The sequence below is a fragment of the Physeter macrocephalus genome, chromosome 20, assembly GCF_002837175.3.
Source record: "Physeter macrocephalus isolate SW-GA chromosome 20, ASM283717v5, whole genome shotgun sequence".
Lineage (NCBI taxonomy): Eukaryota > Metazoa > Chordata > Mammalia > Artiodactyla > Physeteridae > Physeter > Physeter macrocephalus.
Genome location: NC_041233.1, coordinates 106,469,037 through 106,477,095, shown reverse-complemented (window position 1 = coordinate 106,477,095; position 8,059 = coordinate 106,469,037). Strand labels below are relative to the sequence as shown.

Here is an 8,059-nt window from a genome sequence, read left to right as displayed (position 1 = left end):
GCAGAAACTAACACACCATTGTAAAGCAATTATACTCCAATAAAGATGAGAAAAAAAAAAGAAAGCATCTCAGGGTGAAGCTTTAACCAAACTTATTGACTTATGTGGTCTTCCACCATTATTTTTCATACTTATACTTAGTTTTGTGATAGTTTCATAGTGTACTATCTATCTTTTCTAGGTTATCTATCTTTGATAGGATATCTATCTTTGATCTCCTCTTTTCTGGGGGAGTTGACATTACTTTCAATTATTAAATACCAAAATCTTCATTGTTACATTAGTAAAAGAATCCTACCGAAGGAAAATCATTTTTTTATCCTTCTCTTTTCCCTAATACCTTAAACATATTTTATATTTTTCCTCGTAGTGCATAAGAGTTGAGAGACTATTTTAAGAGGAATAAACATCCAGTGTACTTTGCTGGCTTTTATTGCTTTCAAAAAGTTACTGAATCTTATCTAAGAGTAATAATCATTAAATCATCTTCATTCCATCTTAGTAGGAGCACAAACATTTCTTTCTGCGGTGGATTCTAATCCCTCTGTGCACCCAGTAGGGCTAATGGCTGATCTGATTCTTCCTGTTCCCAGGAATGAGGACTTTCCAGCACTTTTCATTACCCTCATAATTAACTTTGGGGCTTAGGGATTTACTAATTGGAGTCTTGACAATCTCCTACTGGTAGAGAGACTTGTTTTGGCAAAACCACTTAGAGACAATTTTCTCGAAATTGGGACGACTTAAAGATTTCACTGTATTCTGAGGGTGCTGAGGCTCAGTTCTTAGGACTTGTTAGTCCTTCAACATTCCCTATTTCATTTCTACTGTTAGGAACAAAAGAAGCTCCAACTGCCTCCTAAGATCTCCATGTCAGTGGAATAAAAATTGCAAAGTAATCAAGTACAGCAAGGTGCTTTTTCTCCTTTAGCTTCTCTGGGGCACATTATCCATTCTTAAACTCAGTTAACTCTTCAAGTGAGCCAGCCAGTGTAGCGTTCAGACTAGATTACTGCTGCAATAGCCTGAAAGAGCCGGTATACTTTGCAGAAGTTAGGACTTTTCGAAGTAGAAACAGCTGAGGGAGTCTGACTCACTGTTGTGCTGAGATAAAACCACTTTGCATAAAAACAGCTTAAAGGTGAAAATGCCAGTTTTTTAATGTATTGTACAAACATGAATTTATGAAATCACTAAGTGTGAAATGAATGATTAATGAATAAAGGCTGAAAGGCTCACACTTATACATAGATTAGTCACAGTAAAGGTGACATCTGAGGGCACCCTTCTGATCCTGCTGTTTTATTTCCATAAAATATTATCAGAAGTATGATGCTGCCTTTTTTTTCTTCTCTTTGGATTTCCCTAATACAGTATAGAAAAGTAAAGCCTTTCATGGGAATTAAAATGAAAGAGTCCTTTCAGAGTTCCAAAAATATTACCCAAACTCTGCCAAGATTAATATGGTCAGAATTTCCATGAAAAGCATAATTTCATGGGAGTTATTCCTGTTCAGATGTGTACAAAAAATACCAACTTAGTCCTCCTTTCTGATAGATACGCACCTGAAGAAAAGATTAATTTGGTTCATCCTACTATTCATATTTCCATGGGTGCTGTTACTGCAGGTTTTGTCATTAGAAGGTTGAAGTTTAACGTTTTTTGATTTAACATTACACGTAACAGTAACTTGCATTTTATAAGTCTTTATTGTTTATATGTTTACATAGTACTCCCACATGTTGGAGGCAACTCTGGCAGGTAGGATTATTATTTCTTTTCCAGTTTTTAACAACTAAGAAAGCAAAGTACAGAGGACTTCGGAGACTTAAGCAAAACCGTATAGCACGTAAATGGTAAATTAAAATTCAGGTCTCCAAGTTCAGTTATTCAGCAGACAGAAAATTTCTGTCTGCCATATGCCAAAACTGTAATAAACTGAAGAGTTTATTTAACATAGTTGGAGTTAGGGACCTCCACCTTTTTCTAATGTCGCACCTTAATTTCCAGAACCTGCACTGGCCACGTCAAATGGTAAAGAAAAAAAAAACCTCTTGAAAAACAAGGTCAAATCTAGACTTGGAGTCTCTGGGTCTGCCCAGGAGAGCCTGAAGAGGAGGAGAAGATGATTGGAGCATTTACGGTAACTATGCTGCCTTTGAGAGATACCATCGTTGTAACCAACACCGCGGTCTCATTAGCGCAAAGTCTCATCTGGCTTTGTGTGAGATTTTCCATCCAGTCCTTGGTTATTGTCCTTTGGTGGAGAGATCTGGCAAATGATATTTGAGTGACCTCATTTCCCTGAAACATGGGCTTAAGCCAGAAATTGAGTTCTGCAAAATGGACATGGCTTGGAGGGAAAGGAAAATATGGAGACAGTGCTATAAATGAGAGGCTGTCCAGTGAACAAATAAAAAATATCGCAACCTTAAATATGGCATCCCTTTTTAGGATCAATTAACAGGTGACGCAGTTCCAGGTGGACTGGTTAGAAGAAGAGTTTACCAAATGTAGAAGTGTTAGATTTGGTCAGCTGTAAACCAGATTTGTTACCGAACCCAGGTCCGGCTGCTGCTGCGTGAAAGCCAATCTTTGAGAGACAAGTGTTGGTAGGAAAGGACAGGTTGCTTTATTTCGGAGGCCGGCAACTGCGGTGAGGGGGAGGGCGGACGCCTGTCCAAAGGGCACCCCCCGACAATCAGGGGGCAAGAGCTTTTATAGGCGGAGGGAGGGGCTACGTGCAGAAACAGCCCAGTCAGCTCTGACAGTTGAAACTGGTCATTGGTGGTCCGACCAGCATCATCTCCATTGTTTTAAGTACAGTTAATCTTTAGTTCCAGGGTCGGTTTGTTTCCGTTTCTTTGAGGCCGATTCTTGGAATTGTGGCAGCTTAGGTCATGGCTACAGCCTGGTCATCATGTAGTTAACTTCTTCCACCTGGTGTGGGTTTCAGTATCTACAAAACAGCTCACAGGATACAGCCCAGAATATTATCTATAGCCCTTGAGGAGGAACTAAAGGTCCTTGACTTTGCTTAATGACTAAACTATTATTATTTGATCTCCTTTGACGGTTTTCCTTGTTTCTGCATTTTCTCACTTCTCTGATGAAACTTATTCTTTGGCTAAAGTTTTCCCACAGACAAAAGGCAGGCTGAGGACCTGGGGGGAGGGGCAGGGGGAGGGCAAGGACCGTAGTGTCCTGCTCCGTTTCAAATTAACTCTAATGACAATCAAATTTCCCATAAAATGGTCATTTAAATGTGGCAGAACATACATAAGACTTGCATCATACTCTACTTGAATATATTTGCAATAAACTATCAATAATACCTGTAGGTAAATCAACTATACTCTAATAGAAATTAATTTTAAGAAGACCTATAGGTAAAAGAAACTTCAAAAACATCACCAGTATATTGACTTAAGTAAAAGGCAAGAGTAAATTGTCTCTTGGAATATCCTACCAATAGAACTATAATGTCTCAATTGTGAAAGGACTTACCATGTGATGTCTTCTATAGAATTAGATCAGAATGGTAAAGACAGACACATACATACATACTCATACAAAAAGGTGTAACAAATGAGTCTAAAGTATTTATGGAAATATATATATGGAAAAAGTAATACATCTGGAGTAAATTTAGGCAGTAATGTGTATCAGCACACACAGGAACCAGGTTTCCTCTTTGTAAAGAACAACAAAAAGGTGGTGCTCAGTGCAACTTGGTGTGACATGGTGTGGCAAAAAGGACAATCCAGCTAGACCTCTGTTCATATTTCAGGTAAGTAAATTTTTATATGACTTCAGACAATTTTCTTACTCTTCCTGATCCTCAGTTTCCTCATCTGTATAATGGGGTTGGTAATAAAATAAGAAGTGCTTGACATTCAGCAGGTACGTTCCCATTCTTACTCTTGGTGTAGTTGTTGCGTATGGTGGAATAAGTTTTGGCACCTAATACCTGATTTGCTAGCAGGGTAGAACTTTCTAAGTTCAGTGCCATAAATTAGTGTCCTGTAATATTTTTAACAACCATAGTTTTTGCAATTTGAAAATTTTTATGAAATGCAAATTTACATGTTAAGTGTATAGCACTTTCTACCATATGTTCACAGATTGACTCATCTCAAACTACTGAATTTTCACGAGTCACAAATTTAACATAGCTCTGCAAATAATATAGAAAAAAATACCATTCACAGATGGTATTGCTTGTCCCCTAAATTTTCAATACTTTTAACTAGCTCTCTTTTGTGTTCAGGTCATAAACCAACCCCCTATTCACGTGTCAAAGATGGATAGGAGGAATGAATGTACACTGGATTATACCTCAGCAGAGTAACTAACACGCTCTCGTTTGGTTAGAATGAGACCGTGACTATTGCTGATTTTAGGATGTTAGGAGCCACATTCTCTGAGTTGACAGCATAATTGCTTAAAGTCTGGAAAACAAGGATTCAGATAAAACCGATCACTCACAAACACAACATTTCATACTCTGGACTTTTTCCTCAGTTATAATAATGTTGTGGGAGCTGCCAGGTTTCAGATATGGGTCACTGGAAACTTTAGGGCTGAATTCCATTTAGCATCTTTTCATCAGCCCAGTCAAGCACTGGAGGCATGTCCTAGTGTCTAAATTTCCTTGGAATGGCTTGTGTTTAAAATTTACAAAGCTGTTTTATTTGCACTGATGTGTAAAACTCTAGGAGCCATTCCTTAACCACTTGTCTTCATGCCCATAAAAATCCTAAATATTTTTCCTTTATTCTCTAGGTCAGTTAATTTGTTCATATTTTCAATTAAATATATTGACCTTCAAGCTTCATTATTTTCAGCATTATACTATTGCCTTTGGCCTATAAAAATCTGCTTTATATATAAAACTGTAGAAAACAAAATATTATTCGGTAATTTATAAGACATTTGGGTTTTCCTTTAAGTTTACAGTAGCAAGTTAGCATGATTAATTGTGGGTGAAGTGAGCCCAAATCCAAACACCCTAAACGGAATAACTTTTCAATGACTGGAAAGAAGATTCAAGTTAGCTTGAAAAGATCTTCTCTTTTTGCTGCTCATTCAATCACCTGCCTTTGATAACAGCGTCCTGATTTTCTTTTGGCAAGCCATGACTTTCCTCTCTCCTCTCAGCCCTGTGGACTGGGGGTTCCTGATGCCATCCGCAAGCTCCAGGTTTGGGGGTTAATCCTGCTCTGGACCATGGGCAGCTCCCATACTTCTGGCTACAGTGATTGCATTAAGGATGGTCACATGACTTAAGCTGTTCTAAGGGCAGTTGATCTCAGGATTGTTATTGAAATATTAGGCGAAAAGGATCTTTCTTTCCTATGGGGCTGCTGAGCTGCTATCATAAGCCTGGGGAAATGAGAGACATCTTGCCATCATGTTGAGAGAATCTGCCCCAGAATGAAGCCTGCATCTTCAAAACCAGAGCTGAGATATAAAGACAGGCTCCTTGGAGTAGGTAGGATGCCTGGGCGAGGAAAATCGGGTGGCGTCCTGTGGCACGGGGGCCCGCCGGGGCCGGGGGCGCGGGGCTGGGGTCTTTCTGTGGAAGACAAACCAAGTGCCGGGCGAGAGGAGCTCGGCGGGCCAAGCCAGGCTCTGGTTCGCACCCTGTCTCGGGAGGCGGCGGTCTTGCTTCAGGGAAAAGCCGGTAAAGCAGGGAAATGGCACCTCGCAAGGGGAAAGAAAAGAAGGAAGAGCAGGTCATCAGCCTGGGCCCTCAGGTGGCCGAAGGAGAAAATGTATTTGGTGTGTGCCACATTTTTGCACCCTTCAATGACACTTTGGTCCATGTCACCGATCTTTCTGGGAAACCATCGGCCGTGTAACTGGTGGGTTGAAGGTGAAGGCTGACCGAGCTGAGTCATCTCCATATGCCGCCGTGCCGGCTGCCCAGGATGTAGCCCAGAGGTGCATGGAGCTGGGCACCACCGCCCTCCGCATCAAACTCCGGGCCACAGGAGGGAATAGGACCAAGACTCCTGGACCAGGAGCCCAGTCGGCCCTCAGAGCCCTCGCGCGCTCAGGAATGAAGATTGGGTGGGTTGAGGATGCCACCCCCCTCCCCTCCGACAGCACCCGCAGGAAGGGGGGTCGCCGTGTTGCCGTCTGTGAACAGGACTCCTCAAGTTATTGTTTTCTGTTAATAAATTGCCTTGATGTAAGCTCAAAAAAAAAAAAAAAAGACAGGCTCCTTGCAACAGGATTCATTCTGGGTTTGCCTGAAATAATAAGACAAAATTTCTCCTGATCCCCCCTATTCCATCTATTTATTTTTGAAACGTTAAAACGATTCCGTAATAAAGAGATACAAGTATAAAATTTAGAAACTTTGAACCATCCTGAGTGTAGTCTCATTTTAACAATGTGATCATGTAAGCACTGCCCTCTCTTCAATTTCCCAGTCTATAAAAAGAGGGAAGCCATATTGAGATTTATGCATAATAACAAGCCTATTTATCTATGCTGAATGATAGAGGTAAGTGGTGACTTTCATACCTCCAGTGTAGATGAGCCCACAGACTTTCCTGACAAGTTATTGTATACCTAAATCATTCCAATACTTACCTATATACTTTCTTTTTTAAAAAAATAAATTTATTTATTTATTTTTGGCTGTGTTGGGTCTTCGTTGCTGCGTGCAAGTTGCAGTGAGCGGGAGCTCCTCTTCATTGCGGTGCGCGGGCTTCTCATTGTGGTGGCTTCTCTTGCAGAGCACGGGCTCTAGGCGCGCAGGCTTCAGTAGTTGCGGCACGCGGGCTCAGTAGTTGTGGCTCGTGGGCTCTAGAGCGCAGGCTCAGTAGTTGTGGCACACGGGCTTAGATGCTCTGCGTCATGTAGGATCTTCCTGGACCAGGGCTCGAACCCGTGTCCCCTGCATTGGCAGGTGGATTCTTAACCACTGCGCCACCAGGGAAGTCCCCCCATATACTTTCTTTACTCTTTGTCATCCCTTCCCTTCCTCACAATGTAGTTCTCCTGACACTTGTAAGACACCCGTGACATAAGAACCTGTTCTGAGCATCTCTTGCAAAGTCCTCATAAACATGGCAGCTACTTTGAGGATGACATCCCCACTTAATTCTTCTTCAAATGTTCTGAAGGGGTTTCTTCAAATAATTTAAAACCATCTATATTTAGGAATAAAAACTCTGAAGATGACTTCTGAAGATTTTCTCCCTTCTGTTAAGAGCAACTTTAAGAGATATATTTTCATTCTCGTACTGGATGCTCCCCTACTTCTGGTACCACTTCTGGGTGTGGGTGTGGGTGATCACGATTGACAGTTGACCTGCTATTGCATAGATTTTCATGTTTGTGACTAAAGAAATAATCAGAGACTAAGATGGCCACTCAGGTGGCAGTGATATGATCTGTAACAGTCACCTAGGGGTGTTTTTTAGAGCTTTTAAAAAATACATCAAGTGAATAATAAGTTAGGTAGGGCCTCGCTTGGAAGAAACCTAATGGGAGCATAATCAAAGTAAATAAAACTGACCAAGAAAATTTCTGGAAGAGAAGCTGATTTCATGGATCATCACACTGCATCTACCAGAGTTGTAACTAATGCTCATGAGGAAACTACCTGGTCCTGATGTATCACGTTAACAATATCTGGAAGAATCTTTAACCTTATTGCTTTATGAAGCCAATAGGGATACTTGAGAGGGTGTTCCAAAGCACGCCAAGGAGTAAGAACTATCTGCAATATGCTGTACAGCTTACTTCAGTATGAGTCATCAAAAGCAACAGAGCCAATACTGTAAGGTTTCTAAATGTCCAATTTCTCCATATTGAAAAACTAGAAACAGTCTTTAGTCAAGCTTGATTAATAGATTACATTCTGATTGGGTCAGGATCCCTCATTGTTTTTCCTTGCTCAAATTCTGCTCATCATCAATTTATAGTCCAAGTTTGGCCCCGTGTCAGTATACAGCAGGACGCGTCTTTGTTGATGTCATTTCCAGAAGATCCTCATCCTCTATATTGGCCAGACCTTAACCCTGTTTTAAGTACCGTTGTC

At 40.9% G+C, this 8,059-nt stretch overlaps 1 pseudogene; it reads left to right on the top strand.

The window, feature by feature from the left end:
• The first annotated feature begins 5,598 nt into the window (after positions 1-5,598).
• LOC102992847 (40S ribosomal protein S14-like) lies at positions 5,599-6,286 on the top strand (annotated as a pseudogene).
• The last annotated feature ends 1,773 nt before the right edge of the window (positions 6,287-8,059 follow it).